This window comes from Ursus maritimus, assembly GCF_017311325.1.
Source record: "Ursus maritimus isolate PB19 chromosome X unlocalized genomic scaffold, ASM1731132v1 scaffold_X1, whole genome shotgun sequence".
Lineage (NCBI taxonomy): Eukaryota > Metazoa > Chordata > Mammalia > Carnivora > Ursidae > Ursus > Ursus maritimus.
In genome coordinates this window covers 98,782,482-98,797,927 of record NW_024423319.1, presented here as the reverse complement: position 1 = coordinate 98,797,927, position 15,446 = coordinate 98,782,482, and the positions used below count along the sequence as shown (strand labels likewise).

Sequence of the window (15,446 nt, the reverse complement as noted above, 5' to 3'; positions counted from 1 at the left end):
AAAATAAAACGAGAAATTCTTATCAATGGAGAAGGCAAGACTTCAATCTGCATAACCACCTTACCCTCGTTTACTGTGCTTTTCCTGGTCACCCCCATAAATGGCATCCCCTCTCCCCCAATGTCTTTCTTTTATCTTTCTCTGAAGGTATTGAAGGGGGTGGCCTGGGCCATTTCAGGGAGTTACTCAGTCTTCCTGAGTCTCTTCCATGTGTACAGGAGGTACACATGTTATTAAACTTCTGTTTGTTTTCCTCCCGTTAATCTCTCTTTTATTATAGCGTGGGTCTCAGCCAATAACCAAGAAGAGTAGAGAGAATGATTTTTCTTTCCCTACACTCGCATACATTTCAAAGTTCAGGATCTCGGAGGGATGTGTGATCCCTGATGTGAAGTTCTAATGTATCTTCTTGTAATCCTGCAATCTGTACAAAGTAAGACAAGTGATGTGCACCATCCACAACTTCACAGTAGAGTAGGGGCGGGGTGCCAGCGGACATGGTGCTACCAGAAAGTGGCAACGCTCGGCCATCGTCAGTTCCTGGCGATTACGCACTCCGACTGGCTTGGAAACGCGAAAGCTCCTTGTCCTAGCGCCGGATCCCATTCCTTAGTTCATCTGATAGCCCTTAGCTCTGCTCCCTTAAAGAAAACCCTTGTCCATTGTCCTCTATGGCCCTCCAGAAGGTTCATTTCCAGTGATTGTTAATGGCCACATTCGCAGTGGGCCTCTCTTGGGGATGGGTCAGCTTTCGCCGTCCGCTCTTTGCCGAGCAGTCTGGGGACCTAACACCGCCTGAAGGGGGAGGGGAGCGGAATTTGCCCCCCCACCGAAGCATGCCTCTGCAGCATAAGGATTATTTGGGGCCAATTATTTTTAAGAAACTGCAGCCCTGGGAGATGCTCTGAATACTGAGTAGAAGTTACACTTTCGTGGGAGACATTTACATGTCTTAGGGGAATCTGCATCTGTAAGGGTGGCTCCCTGCTCCTCCCGGAAGAGGTGGTGGACTCAAGCTGTGCAAACTGTCGGAGAAGACCGGGATTGACATCTGCATAACAACTACACCCTTGTTTACCGTGCCTGGCCTCAGAGCCTCCCAGAACTGACTCCCCACCCCCAACATACTTTGTCTTTTGCTGAAGCTGGTATTTAAAGAGACGGCTGCAGCCGTTTCGGGGAGTTACTCACTTTTCCTGGGTCTCTGCCATGTATACAGGAGGTATGTATGTCATTAAACTTGTTTGTCTTTCTCCTATTAATCTGTGTTTTATTATGGGGGGAGGGGGGTCTCTGCCAAGAACCTCAAAGGAAAAAGGGAAAATTATTTTTCCTTTCCTGTGCAGGATCTAATCATCACAGGCATTTGCAAACCTGCCTTTTGGTTTCTTTGGCTTTCAGATTTCTCTCTAACATTTAATAGAGTCTGGTCTGTTTGCTGCTTGTCAATTACATAGAGAGGAAACCATCCCAGGGGGTCAGCCTCAGGGCAGTGAGAGTCTGTTTCGGCCACGAACTCCTCCGGAGGAAGGAGGCAGGAAGCAGCAGGGCCTAGGGGTTGAAGGGCTCACAGACTCTGGAACTTGACCGAGATGTGCTACTGCCCAAGACTCTGTCCTATGCCCTGCACCCCTGCATGCCCTCCTGCAGCTGCCCTAGTTCCACAGAAGATGGGCAGCTAGTGGTGGCGATTTGCAACCTCCCCACCCCCTCACCCCTGGGCGTCTGACTAGCTCTGTCTGTCTGGGTCCATCCCTCTATAGGATGTTGCTAAAAGCAGAAGATGCAGCAGGCACTGTTCAACATTATACATGTTTCCCTTTTTCTTTCTTTCTTTCTTTCTTTCTTTCTTTCTTTCTTTCTTTCTTTCTTCTTTCTTTCTTTCGACTTTATTTGTCAGAGAAAGAGAGCACAAGCAGGGAGAACGGCAAGCAGAGGGAGAAGCGGGCAGAGGGAGAAGCAGGCAGAGGGAGAAGCAGGCTGCCCACTGAGTGGGAAGCCCCGCACAGGACTCGATCCCAGGACCCTGGGATCATGACCTGAGCCAAAGGCAGATATCTAACTACTGAGCCACCCCGGTGTCCCTAAATGTTTCTTATTTACCCCAAAGCTATTCTTCTGAAGCCTGTGAGCTGCTTTCCAAGATCTTGCTGACCTCTGTTAATGCTGTGCCTAGCTGAAATTTCTATTTCCTCAGAAGAAGGAGAAAATGGATGTGGGGACAAGTAGCACTCTGCCATAGATGTCTATTGATTCAGACAGGTTGTTAATTCCACTCCATAAAGTGAGTCAGCAACTTGTAGGAGGCATGGGGCCAGTGAAATAGAACACTGGCTCCCTGAGATAGCCATATCGTGCAGTGTCCTGGGACTCGCTATGAAAAAGGAAACGCAGACAGCCCTGGCAACCCCACCCCCACCCCAAAAGTTGCAGCTACACTTTTGCTAGTCTTGATATGACGGATATAAATGCTCCAAGATGATGTTATAACTAGCGATAAGGCTGATTTTCTGGGCCCGGTCGAAAACTTGACTTCGAAAGTCTGGTAAAACAGCTACACAGTGACTTCGGAAACTCAAGTTGAGAAAACTCATGTACTGTTAGAATTTTTCAGTAGGGTTGTCAGATTAAGTTACTTCTGCAATTCTTCTCTCTTAGGTACATGGAATGTGGATCTGTAGCTTGTAATGTAGTCTAAATACTTCACGATGTTTCCTCCCTTCTTACAATGTAAAATAAACCTTTATGAAGAATGAAAAATGAATGATTGTCACAAAGAGATTTTCCTTTCTCTTCTCAGTATGTTCATTTTCTCTATATGTCATCTTCTTGATGTTCATTTCATGTAACAAATCTACTGCGGGGGCGCCTGGGTGGCACAGCGGTTAAGCGTCTGCCTTCGGCTCAGGGCGTGATCCCGGCGTTATGGGATCGAGCCCCACATCAGGCTCTTCCACTATGAGCCTGCTTCTTCCTCTCGCACTCCCCCTGCTTGTGTTCCCTCTCTCGCTGGCTGTCTCTATCTCTGTTGAATAAATAAATAAAATCTTTAAAAAAAAAATCTACTGCGGATTCCTTCATCCGTAGCACTAAAGATAGCTTCGTTAGTTTGCATTGTCAAAATACAAATTAAATACCAATTTTATTTGAGAATGGAGACAATGACCATTCTGAACAGAAGTTCCGGAACAAAGTCAAGAGACTTTGAGAAGTTTATGTCATTATAGTTATTTACACTGGTGTGAAATGTAAGGGACTTTGATGTATTTTGTTCCCTGCTGTATGGCTGGTACCTAGAGCAGTACTTGGTGGACACTCAGTAAATATTTATTGGGCCAATAAACTAATGGATTTTTCTTTTTCATCATCCTAAAATACATTGGAAAATATTTAACCCAAGTCATTGGAATAGAGTTGGATCTTATCGATTCCTTACAAGGAGAAGACATGCTGGGATTATATAATTCAGACTATTAAAATTCATGAAAGCATTCAGACTGGGTGAGAAGATACTTAACCTCAATTTGGTGTCTCTAAATATTCATCCCAGAAGAGAGGAGGAGGGACACAAATCGTGTCCCGTGGGAACACGAGTAGGTGATACAGTGTCTCAGATGTGTGTCTCTGGTGGGAGATAATGGCCGAGAAGACACTGACCCAAATGATTGGCAACATAATATTGAAATAAATATTTTCGAGTGTTCTTCATACAGTCTTCTGATCTCACAACAAATTTGACAGTGGTTTCTATTACTCTTCTCATTTTACAAATGTAGAAATTGAGCTTCCAAGATAGAACCTGTCCAAAGTCCCACAGCTGATGATTGGAAGAGCCCAGGCTTCAAAGTCACATTTGATAAGAAGTCCTGCTTTCGTTCCATTGGCATTCAGCTACGCAGCAGTCCCCTCTCTGCCCCTCACCCCTGCCGCAGCATATCTCCCTTCTTGTTACGGATATTGTACTAATGTTGTAATGTCATGAGCCCTGAGTTAATAAAAGCTGCTTTTCTCTTCCAGTGTCCAAAACAATGCATAATATTTGCTGGGTCTTCAAGAAGGAGATAATGATGACTGGAACCAAAGTCCCAGAATTCCCCACAAGCAACTTGCCATATTATAGATTTCTGGGAGAGCTATTTTAGTAGGAACTCTACTATAGACTGAAGATTTGTGCCCTCCCCCCATTTATATGTTGAAACCCTAATGTGATGGTATTAGGAGAGGCTTTTGAGAGAGGTTGGGTTAGATGAGGTCCTGAGAGTAGGGCCCTCCTGATGGAATTAGTGGCTTTATCAGGGAAAGAAGAGTGATCTCGTTTGGTCTCTATGCATAGGCCTGGAGGGAGGGCCATGTGAGGACCTAGAATCTGGCCATCTGCAATCCGACAAGAGCGATCTCACCAGGAACTGAAATGGCTGGCACCTTGATCCTGGACTTCCCACCAAAATCGTAAGCAAATACATTTCTGCTGTTTAAATCACCCAGCCTATTGTATTTTTTAATGGCGGCCCAAGCAGGCTAATATACACTCCGGGGTGCTTTGGCCCCCAAACCTCTGTGTGGACATCTTGTTCCAGGTGAGGCAGATTATATCACTAGTGTGGAGTGAGCACTCTTTTTGCCTAGACTAGAAACTGGCCTCAAGGGCCTTTCCCACGTGTTCTTTTTCCTGAGCCTGAATCTAGTTACCACTCAGGCTTCTAAGGTGATGGAAATGGGGATGTGGGGCTGCTTTCTAGCTGAGGGGGCAGTGAGAATATGAAGGGATGTGGCCCGCTTGTCATTACCAGTTACCGAAAGAGGCCAAGAATAAGAATCTCCAAAAGGAGCATCCATGGCCAGAGAATCTCTATTCATGGGTTGGATAGTCCTTTAACTTCCCAGCTAATCCTGGAAACAGGTCATTGAATTCAGACTTTTTCCTTTTGGGATGTAGGTGTTTAGTGCTGTAACTTTCCCTCTAAGCACTGTTTTAGGTGCATCTTGCAAATTCTAATGTGTCGTATTTCATTTTCATACAGTCAAAAATATTTTCTAATTTTTCTAGATTTCTTCTTTGTCCATGAATTAAAGTTGTGTCAATTTGGAATTTTCCAGAGATCTTTCTGTTTGATCTCTAGTTTAATTCCATTGTGGTCCTATTACACACTCTGCATAATTTGAATTCTTTTTAATTTATTGAGACTTGCTTTATGGCCCACACTGTGATTTATATTCCACATATATTTGGAAAGATTGCCTGTTCTGCTCTTGGTGGATGGAATATTTTATAGACGTTAATTGGGTCATGTGAATTGATAAGTGCTTACCTCTCCATGTACTTGCTGATTTTCTGCTTACTTGTTCTATTAATTATTGAGAGGGGGATATTTAAATATCTGACTGTAATTAAGGTATTCCGTACTTTACTTTTTAGTTCTATCAGTTTTTGCTTCTGGTATTTTATTTTTTAAAAAAAGATTTATTCGTTTATTTATTTCAGAGAGAGAGCGAACAGGAGCTGGTGGACGGGTAGAGGGAGAGAGAGAGAATCCTGAGCAGACTCGTGCTGAGTGTGGAGCTGGACGCCGGGCCCCATCCCATGACCCTGAGATCATGACCTGAGCCGAAATCAAGAGTTGGCTGCTCAACCGACTGAGCCACGCAGGTGCCCCTGTCTCAGGTATTTTAAAGTCGTGTGAATAAGTTCATAGATATTTATGATTTATCTACTATTGATGAGTTGACTACTTTATCATTAGGAAATGACCCTCCTTATCCCTGGTATTATTTTTTGCTCTGAAATCTAATTTGATATTAATATAACCAGTCCAGCTTTATTTTGATTAGTGTTGGTATGGTGTATAGTTTCCCATGCGTTCACTTTTAACCTGGGTGNNNGTGCGTTTTTTTTTTTAAAGATTTATTTATTTTAGAGAGGGGGTGGGGGCAGAGGGAGAGGGAGAGAAAGAAGTTCTGTACGTATTTAGTTTGTATTTTAAACTTAAAATTCGTGTGTGTATGTTGACACGTGTATATTTCATAAAAAAGGTATGTATATATATTGGAGATTGTGATCGAAAATCTTACTACTGATGGGGTAAACAATCAAAAAATAAAAGCATAGAAACTGTGGCTTTAAGGGCAGTGTGAACAAGTACCAGTCCTCCTTCCACGAGAACGGAAATAGAACCGGAGGGCACGACAGGGCTTAGGCATCACACAGCTCTAGTTGACTGGCTCCCCTTGGATCATGTATGTGAATGATGCTCCCCACAATTGTGGTAAGCTATGGCTTTTGCCAGACAATCCATTTGGAGGGAAGAATTGGAGTCACATGTGGAAAAGGCTGAGAGACGTCTCTTTCCAAGTGGACACAAGGCCAAGCAGACTGTCGGAATGCACATTGTTGCCCACGTAGGTGAGGAAAATACTTCTACCTCCATTCCTTCTACGTTTTTGGCTGAACGCCCCTCCCCCCGTAAAAGACAGATTAACGGGAGAAACACAAGTTTAGTAGGATGTATATCTCCTGTATACATGGGAAGGACCCCGGAAAACTGAGTAACTCCTCCCGAATGACCTAACCTACCACCTTAAATACCGTCTCCAGCTGAAGACAAAAGAAGATGGGACTCCCGCTGGCTTAGTCAGTAAAGCATGTGACTTTTGATCTTGGGGTCATGAGTTTAAGCCCCACGTTGGGGGTAGAGTTAACGTAGAAAAGATGTTGGGGCACAGAGTCAGTTATGGGAGGTTACCAGGAAAGCACAATAAACAAGGTTATGGTGGTTCTACAGATTTTAAGTCCTTGCCTTCTCCACTGATACGTCATTCTTTTCCTCCCGGTCCAGAGAGGGAGACACTCTGACAGATAGAGATTTCCCCTATACATTTAAATGTCTCTTACAAAAGGGCAGCTTCTGGGGCTCCTGGCTGGTTCCGTTAGTGAAACATGTGACCCTCGATCTCTGGGTGGTGAGTTTGATAGCCCCGTGTAGAAATCACTTCAAAATAAAACCTTTAAAGACAAAACAAAAAGACAAAAGGGCAACCTCTCTGGTTTTAGAGATTTCTCTGGCGTCTGAAGCCTCTCAAAAATAATCAGCCCAATATAATCAATATGCCGAAGAGGCTTATTTGGGGATGGCAAGTTCTGCTCCCCTTCACTGATGAAGTCCAGAAAGATCGTCCAGTGAGAGGAGATGCGTATGCTCGGTGAAGTACTGGAGGGTGAGGGGTCTAGATAGAAAAGATCCAAAAACCTGCAGAGGGGTCCCTTTGAGGGCTATAGCTGGAGAGTAAGCTGCACATGTGCGAAGTTTAAATACATAGTGTGTCCAAAAGTCATGAAGGCAAAAGTTCAAAGTACTGCCTCTGAAACGGAGATACTTTATAAAAGCTAGCACTTATAAAACACGCTATTCAAATAGTTTACTCTGGTAAACAAGTACATTCTACTGAAGAATATTGGTAATCACCTCTGTTAAAAGGATACTTTGAGAGCCGCCTGGCTGGCTCAGTCGGTAGAGCCTGACTCTTGATCTTGGGGTCGTGGGTTTGAGCCCCACATTGGGTGTAGAGATTACCTTAAAAAAAAAGGGTAGTTTTAAAGACTAAATGTGTATATGGACTGTCTAAAGATCACCTCACTTAGTATCAGGCTTCTTGAATTTAATTTGTAAACTTCCAAAAGTAATTTAAAGCCTGATATTTTCCAAATTGTGGATTGAAGGTGCAAATTTCCCTCAGCCCTTGTAGGGAGGTCCTTTTGAATTCATTTCCCTGACATGAGATTGCTTTCCCCAAAGCAATTTTGGAGGGAACATTAAGTGTTTTTAATCAGATCTGCGTGGAAGCCCATTTAATCACTATGTAATAGAAGACATTAAAGGAGCAACATTTTGTTTAAGAGACTTATCGACTGAGAAGTTCATTTAAACTGGGTCTTCTCTTCTCTGGCTTCCCATTTTGGGCATGTCCAGCCAAGATTGAATTCAGTACTTCTGTTGGGTAGCTATCCCCACAGCCCACCCCTACCATCCACCCCCCAGCATCTTCAGCCTTCATCCTATAAATGGAAATTAACACGTTTTGGGCTTTGTCCTTGCAAGTTATAGTTGTCTCTGACAATTCCCTTTCTGTTTGAGAAAAGCCAGAGTGGTGCTGTGTGTTTTCGGTCATATTCTCTCTGGTATCAAATGTCACAGCTGGGTTGCATGAGGTTTATTTATATTATAATAGCATTTCCTTTAGATCTCAAGGGGCTTCTATCTCTAAAATCACTTGTCTACAGGAACTTCAGGGAGAATAACTTGACCTTTTAAAAAGTAAACTTTCCAACTGAATGGCTCCCTCTGGATCTAGGTTCAGATGGTTGTGTGTGTGCGCGCGCGTGTGACTCATGCTTTTAAGTTAATGTAGGTTCTGACTTTTCAAAGTGATATGATGTGTCTTTGATTTTCCAAAGAGAGATCTTTCATTGATTGTGATGAAGAGTAAACAATAAGCATTGTATAATTTATGGAAATTATAATGTATGGTCTTCTTCCCCCATTCCAGAAAGTTAGTCAATTCTTTTTAGCTAGTTTAGTTAGTTTAGTTAATAACTCCTTCCCAAATTCTATTATACTTATAGGCAGAAATAGGGTGACCAACTGAACTTTCAGTACAAAAACCAGGAAAGGGGATGCCTGGGAGGCTCAGTCAATTAAGTGTCCAACTCTTTATCTCGGCTCAGGTCTTGATCTCAGGGTCATGAGTTCAAGCCCCTCATGGGGCTCCATGCTGGATGTGGAGCCTACTTAAAAACAAACAAACAAACAAACAAGCAAGCAAGCAACCCAGAGAAGTCCCAGGCCAACTGGGATAAGTTGGTCACCCTGGGCAGAAGTGATTACAAGACACTTCCCAACCTGGAATTTTTTCTAAACCCTGAGTTCACTGAAAAGGAGTGTCCCTAGTGCAAAAGGAAAGTGGAATAACAATGTAAACTTTTTTTTTTCATTTTAATTTCAGCATAGTTGACATACAGTGCTCTATTAGTTTCATGTGCACAATATAGTGATTCAGTAATTCCATACATCGCCCAGGGCTCATCATGACAAGTGCCCTCCTTAATCCCCATCACCTGTACCACCAATTCCCCCACCCCATATCACTGTAAACTTTTTTTTTTTTTAAAGATTTTATTTATTTATTTGACAGAGAGAGAGACAGCCAGCGAGAGAGGGAACACAGGCAGGGGGAGTGGGAGAGGAAGAAGCAGGCTCATAGCGGAGGAGCCTGATGTGGGGCTCGATCCCATAACGCCGGGATCACGCCCTGAGCCGAAGGCAGACGCTTAACCGCTGTGCCACCCAGGCGCCCCCACTGTAAACTTTTAATTAAAATACAACATATATGTAATGTACAAATCTTAAGTGCGTAGCTCTACAAAATTTCACCAAGTGTACACACACGTGCGAGTTGTATCCAGATCAAAAAAGAGAATATTTCCAGAATCCTCGAACCCTCCTTATGCATCCTTTCAGTAACTATCCCCCTTGAATAACCATGTAAGGCAAGGGGAGTAATTTTCCCTCTACCCTTCTGAGCTCTTGGCTGAGATCACCTGCAATAAAAGACACATCAACAGGAGAAAAACAGAAGTTTAATAGCATGTGTACCTCCTGTATACATGGGAGAGACCAGGAAAACCGAGTAAAACTCTCTGAAATGGCCTATGATATCACCTGAAATAGAAATGTCAGCTTAAGACAAAAGAAAGATGTTGGCGGTTGGGGGAGGCCTGGTACGGAAGGCAATCGGAAAAACACAAATTGTTCTACAGATTTAAGCCCTTGCCTTCTCCGTTGATGAGTTTCTTATAATTTAGAGTCATCCTTCCCTTCCTGTACTGAGAGGGAGACACGCTTGCAAGTGGAGATTAACCTTCTAAACATATGTTTTTCTCACAAAAGGGTACATTCTACTTTGATTTTATTTTTTATTTATTTATTTATTTATTTTTTAAAGATTTTATTTATTTATTCGACAGAGATAGAGACAGCCAGCGAGAGAGGGAACACAAGCAGGGGGAGTGGGAGAGGAAGAAGCAGGCTCACAGCGGAGGAGCCTGATGTGGGGCTCGATCCCATAACGCCGGGATCACGCCCTGAGCCGAAGGCAGACGCTTAACCGCTGTGCCACCCAGGCGCCCCCTACTTTGATTTTAGAGCTTCTTCAGTGTCTACTTTTTCTCAAAAATATGCCACTTCAAGATAGTTCTTACGCCAAAGAGGCATATTTTGGGGTGGCATATTCCACGATTCTTCAAGTATTATTCTTACTTAAAATAAGTCAGGGCCACCCAGGCGGCTCAGTTGGTTAAACATCTTTTTTTTTTTTTTTATAATGATTTTTTATTATATTATGTTAGTCACCATACAGTACATCCCCGGTTTTCGATAAACATCTGACTCTTGGTTTCAGCTCAGGTCGTGATCTCATGGGTCGTGAGACTGATCAGGCCTGCGTTTGGTTCTTCACTCAGTGGGGAATCTACTTGCAGATTCTCTCCCTCTGCCCCTCCCCTCACTCCTCAAAGTCCATTCTGGAATAAGGTCTTGGCTTTACTTTTAGGTATCCCAGAGGCTTCCAAATGCAAAAGAACCCTCAAAGGGGGAATTTAAGCCTCTGCTTCGATGGCATAGGCTGTATGTGAAGATTTCAAAAATTTCAGCAACAATTTAGATAGATCTCATAGTCACTGTACCCAAGCTGTCCCTTTTACCAGAAGTCTCTGTGAGAGGAAAGCTCTTCTCAAACAATTGGCCCAAGATGGGGGCCTATCTTTGACATGAGGGAGATAAGTAGCATAAGCTATCTCAATTCTAGAGAAAATTAACCTCAGGGGGTGACAACTTTATTCCTGTTCCAATTTATATCAGCATGCCCATCTTGAAAGGTCATCTAGTATCGGAAAAGACCAAGGACTTGGAAGTCAAACATCAGAGTATCAAAGAATGATTTTCAAAAGTTAGAAACATAGTGCTCGTACAAATATAGAATGGATACATGTCAAAGATTTTATTCAACTCATTAATGAGAGGATTAATAAGATGGTAAGGCTGCTTCAAGGAGCATTCTGAGGACTGGCATATTTATAGTCCACTAGGAAAAGCAGTTTGAGATAAATTTGCTAAGTTAGAGACAAAACTGATTAACGTCCGAAGGGCAACGAAACTAACTTTGGGACTCTATTTTCTGTTGGACAGAAGAATTGCCACATAACCTCAGAATCTGAGCCCTTAATTAATAATAAATGGCAGTTACACACAGATATATATCCCCTAGATAATTAAATAATCCTTGAGTATCCTGTCAATATCCCAAGATGGCTTTGAAAGGACATGCAACTGTAGGGGCCAGGGGCGGGCCATCCCAAGATGGGCCACTTTAGCATGAAGATTATTCTGACCTGAAGGCAATCAAGACCCTGTGGGCTCAAGAGAAACTTTTGCTCCTCTCTTAACCACACAGAAGAATCTAAATTGGGGATTTTTCCCAGAATAAGGGTTATTATCAGAGAAAAACTTTATCTGAGTGACCCATCTGTATGGTAGGACAAACATCTAATTACCAAACATCTGTTCTTCTTACTGCCCTGTGACGTGCATTTCTTTCCTCTGAAGTCCCAGACCCCTACCCCTTTTCCTTAGTTCGGGGTGACATAAATACCTCATTTTGCCTGACTGTCTTTGGAATTTCTATGTCTGTGTGGATTTCTTGTACATACACTATTTAATTTGATTTTCTTCTGTTAATCTGTCTTATGTCAGTTTGATTCTTCTTATTTTTTTTTAAAGATTGTATTTATTTATTGGGCGCCTGGGTGGCTCAGTCCATTGAGCGTCTGCCTTCGGCTTAGGTCATGGTCCCAGAGTCCTGGGATCAAGGCCCAAGTCGAGCTCCCTGCTCAGAGGGGAGTCTGCTTTTCCCTCTGCCCCTCCCCCTGCTTGTGCTCTCTCCTTCTCTCTCTCTTTTTCTCTCTCTCTTGCTCAGATAAATAAAAAAATAAATTAATTAAAAAATAAATTAAAAAATTTGAGTGAGAGAAAGAGCACGAGCAGAGGTGGGAGCAGAGGGAGAGGGAGAAGCTGACTTCCCACTGAGCCAGGGAGCCGGAGGCTGGGCTCGATCTCAGGACCCTGGGATCATGACCTGAACCGAAGTCAGATACTTAACTGACTGAGCCACCCAGGTTCCCCCAGTTTGATTCTTAGTCCAGCTAGAAGGACCCTTGAAAGGGACAGGAATTCTTGCTCCCTGACACAACTTAATCCCCCTTTTTTCTTAAGCTTTAAATAATGTGTCTTAACTATATCTAAGACACCTAGCTGCATAATATACTAGCTTTTGAGCAATTACCCAAATTCAGTTTGGGACTTATTTTCTTTAGGATAGAATTGACTAAAAGAGGAAATATGCATGAGGAAACAGGAGTGTAATTGTGTGGCAGGGAGAGGGTCCCTCAAGGCCACAGAGAAAAGTACTGAGTAAGCCCCTTTGTGCCGGCTAGGCCCTCAGTGAGAGCGGGTGAGAATGTGCACGTGCGTGTGTGTGTGTGTGTGTGTGTGTGTGGGGGGGAGAGGGGGAGAGAGAGAGAGAGAGAGAGAGAGAGAGAGAGAAAGAGAATCTTTATTTCATTTTAATTTTATTTTTAAGATTTCATTTATTTTTACTTGAGAGAGAGTAAGCGAGAAAGAGAGAGAGAGCACAAGTGGCGGGGAGGGGGAGCAGAGGGAGAGGCAGAGGGAGAAGCAGACTCCCCGCTGAGCAGGGAGCCAGATGCAGGGCTTGATCCCACAACCCCAGGATCATGACCTGAGCCAAAGGCAGACGCTCATCTGACTGAGCCACCCAGGTGCCCTGAGAAAGAATCTTAAGCAGGCTCCATGCCCAGCACAGAGCCGACACGGGGCTTGATCTTGCGACCCTGAGATCATGACCTGAGCCAAAATTCAGAGTCAGACACTTAACCAACTGAGCCATCCAGGCGCCCCGTTGTTGGGTGCCTTTTACACCATGACCGGGATAGAGACTAGAGGGTAACAGGGTATGGGCTAGGAAATGCACCGAAGCCTGCATCACTGTATTTGAGGGATGGAAGCCTGGAAGGGAAACCAAGTAAAAATGAGCCGCAAATCTAAGGAGTAGTCAAAGTTGAAGAAGCCCACGGACAGAACCAGGAATGTGGGTCAGCCAAAGGCACACACAAGTTCGAAGTTCAAAAAATACAGTGGTGGGAGAAAGGGCACAAGAGTGAGCATGACAGGCACCCGGTTGGCTCAGTCGTTAAGCCTCTGCTTTCCATTCCCGTCATGATCCCAGGGTCCTCGGATCGAGCCCCGGGTTGGCCTCCCTGCTCAGTGGGGAGCCTGCTTCTCCCTCTCCAGCTGCCCCTGCTTATGTTCCCTCTCTCGCTGTCTCTCTCTCTCTCAAATAAATAAATAGAATCTTAAAAAAAAAAAAAAAAAAGAATGAGCATGAACCTGAGTGGGGGAAGGTGGTAGCTTTGGTTCTATTCAGTTCGGCCGATAGTGTGAGCTGGCCTCTCTTTGGAGATTAGGGTTACTCTCGGGCAATAGGGCAAAGGGTAATGATAATTTACGCCGGGCACCTTGTTTCATATCTACAGAAGCAGGTGCTTAGTAAATGGTAGCTATTATCCTTTTTGTCTACTTTTCTGTTAGTGGAGGTTGAAGGAGGGGCAGTTCTCTTTCAAAAGAAGCTACAAGAATAAAAGTCTCTGTGGCGTCCTCAGTTAGTAGAGAAGGTGTTCTACTGCCTGGGAAGACGAGGAGGGGCATGTGTTGTGTTTGCCTCCTCCGGCAACCGAGATTGTGCCAGCCGCAGCCAAGAAGAGAACTTGCCCGGCGCCGGCGGGAGCGCGGAGCCTCCGGGCGTCGGCCTCCAGCGGCTGTGCCTTCGGGCCTGCCTCCTGCCCAGGGCTGTGGGGCCCTGCTCTCCTCGGGAAGCTCTGGCTAAAGACTGAGCCCGGCTACAAAGGCCCGGCCGCTTCTGCCGGCCCTCGCTGTTCCGGAACGGGCCGTCCTGGCTCAGAGCTCTTCGGCTGATCTGCCCTGCGGTCTGAGGCTCTCTCTGCCCGATTCTTTCTCCTCCTTTTCTTTTCCATCGGCTCAGATCTGCAACTCAGTCGGAAGGCTTTCTGTTGGCTCTGTGTCCTCTGCCTTCATTTTGCCCACATGTTAAACTCATCCGAGGAACATTTTTCACTCTTCGCTCTGCCTCCTTGTTTGCGGCCCAGAGTTATCTGAACGGACGCAGCCGGGCCTCGAAGTGGCCTGAGAGAGCTAGGAGAAAGGGTGGAGGTCGGTGCCGGTTGCTCACCACCGGCCTGGACATCAAGCCCCCAGCCTGGGTAGTGTGTGGGGCCCGGAGAATGGGCTGGTCTCATTGCTAAAACGTACACTGGCTGTGATTTGCGGAAGGTTCTCACGGAGGGGAATGCTCGGGCTGGTGCAAGGGTTTGAGAAGTCTGGAGGTGGGGGGTGGAGGCTGCAGGAGAGGGTGGAGGAGGCCTCGCAGACGAGAACAATGGAATTGTCTGGTTGCTGTTCTGTTCCGTAATACCCTACAGAGAGATAATGAAAAACCAAGGGCAGTCAATACACAATTGAAAACCAGGTGTGAAGGCCAGAAGTCCTCTCTGGTAGTTTACAAAGAGGCTCTTATCTTCTGCAGTGGGAGAGCAGAAAAAGCTGACGGCAGAACTCAAGATTAAATAGTTACATTCATCGGCCTTCAGAGCTGGTCCAATGCTTGACTGGGGCGGTGCGTTCCGGCAAGGTCGGAGCCCTGTTGGGGGCACCCCAGCACTCTGCTGCGTGAGATGAGGATATGTGGGTGCAGGCCCCTGAAGATTTGGGCTTCCCAGGGGTTCAAGAAAGCAGATTAGGGACAGGTTGAAGTCATTCGTGTTCAGCCCCATGGCTGCACAGCAAAAACCGTACGAAATTTCTGTACTTGGCTTTCCCAGGAAAGGAAGGCCTAGGTCAACCAGTCAGCACGTGCCTGTCCAACACAAGTGAGCTGACCGGGCTCCAAGACTTCCCCTGGCTCCGGATAAGGAAAGTAACCCCACTTCAACCAATCAGCAAACACCCGGCACAGCTTCCTTGTTCCTACTCATGTTGGTCTATAAAGCCCTCTTGAGTTGTACAGCTCTTTGGAGCTCCTTTCTCTTGGCCAGTTTGGATGCTGCCCAACTCATGGATCGCTAAATAAAGCCGCTAAGATCTTTAAAATGTACTCAGCTGACTTTTGTTCTTTAATACCAGGCTCCTCTGAACCCTGAGAGCCTTCAAAGGTGACCCACTTCTCCCTATTAAGAGCTAGAATGCTCCCCACCTCCAGCGTGGAAAGATACTGTAGAATCTTCTCCCCCATGAGGCGACAGCTGC

General features: G+C 45.0%; 2 long non-coding RNA genes across 2 annotated transcripts; both read left to right on the top strand.

Annotated features, from left to right (window-relative positions):
• Positions 1-1,004: 1,004 nt before the first annotated feature.
• On the top strand, positions 1,005-5,542 carry LOC103668208. Its single transcript, XR_569966.2, has 3 exons — positions 1,005-1,222; positions 4,334-4,449; positions 5,483-5,542. It is a non-coding gene; the product is annotated as an uncharacterized LOC103668208 (long non-coding RNA).
• A 60-nt stretch (positions 5,543-5,602) lies between these two features.
• On the top strand, positions 5,603-6,773 carry LOC121103393. Its single transcript, XR_005835554.1, has 2 exons — positions 5,603-5,662; positions 6,285-6,773. It is a non-coding gene; the product is annotated as an uncharacterized LOC121103393 (long non-coding RNA).
• Positions 6,774-15,446: the final 8,673 nt, after the last annotated feature.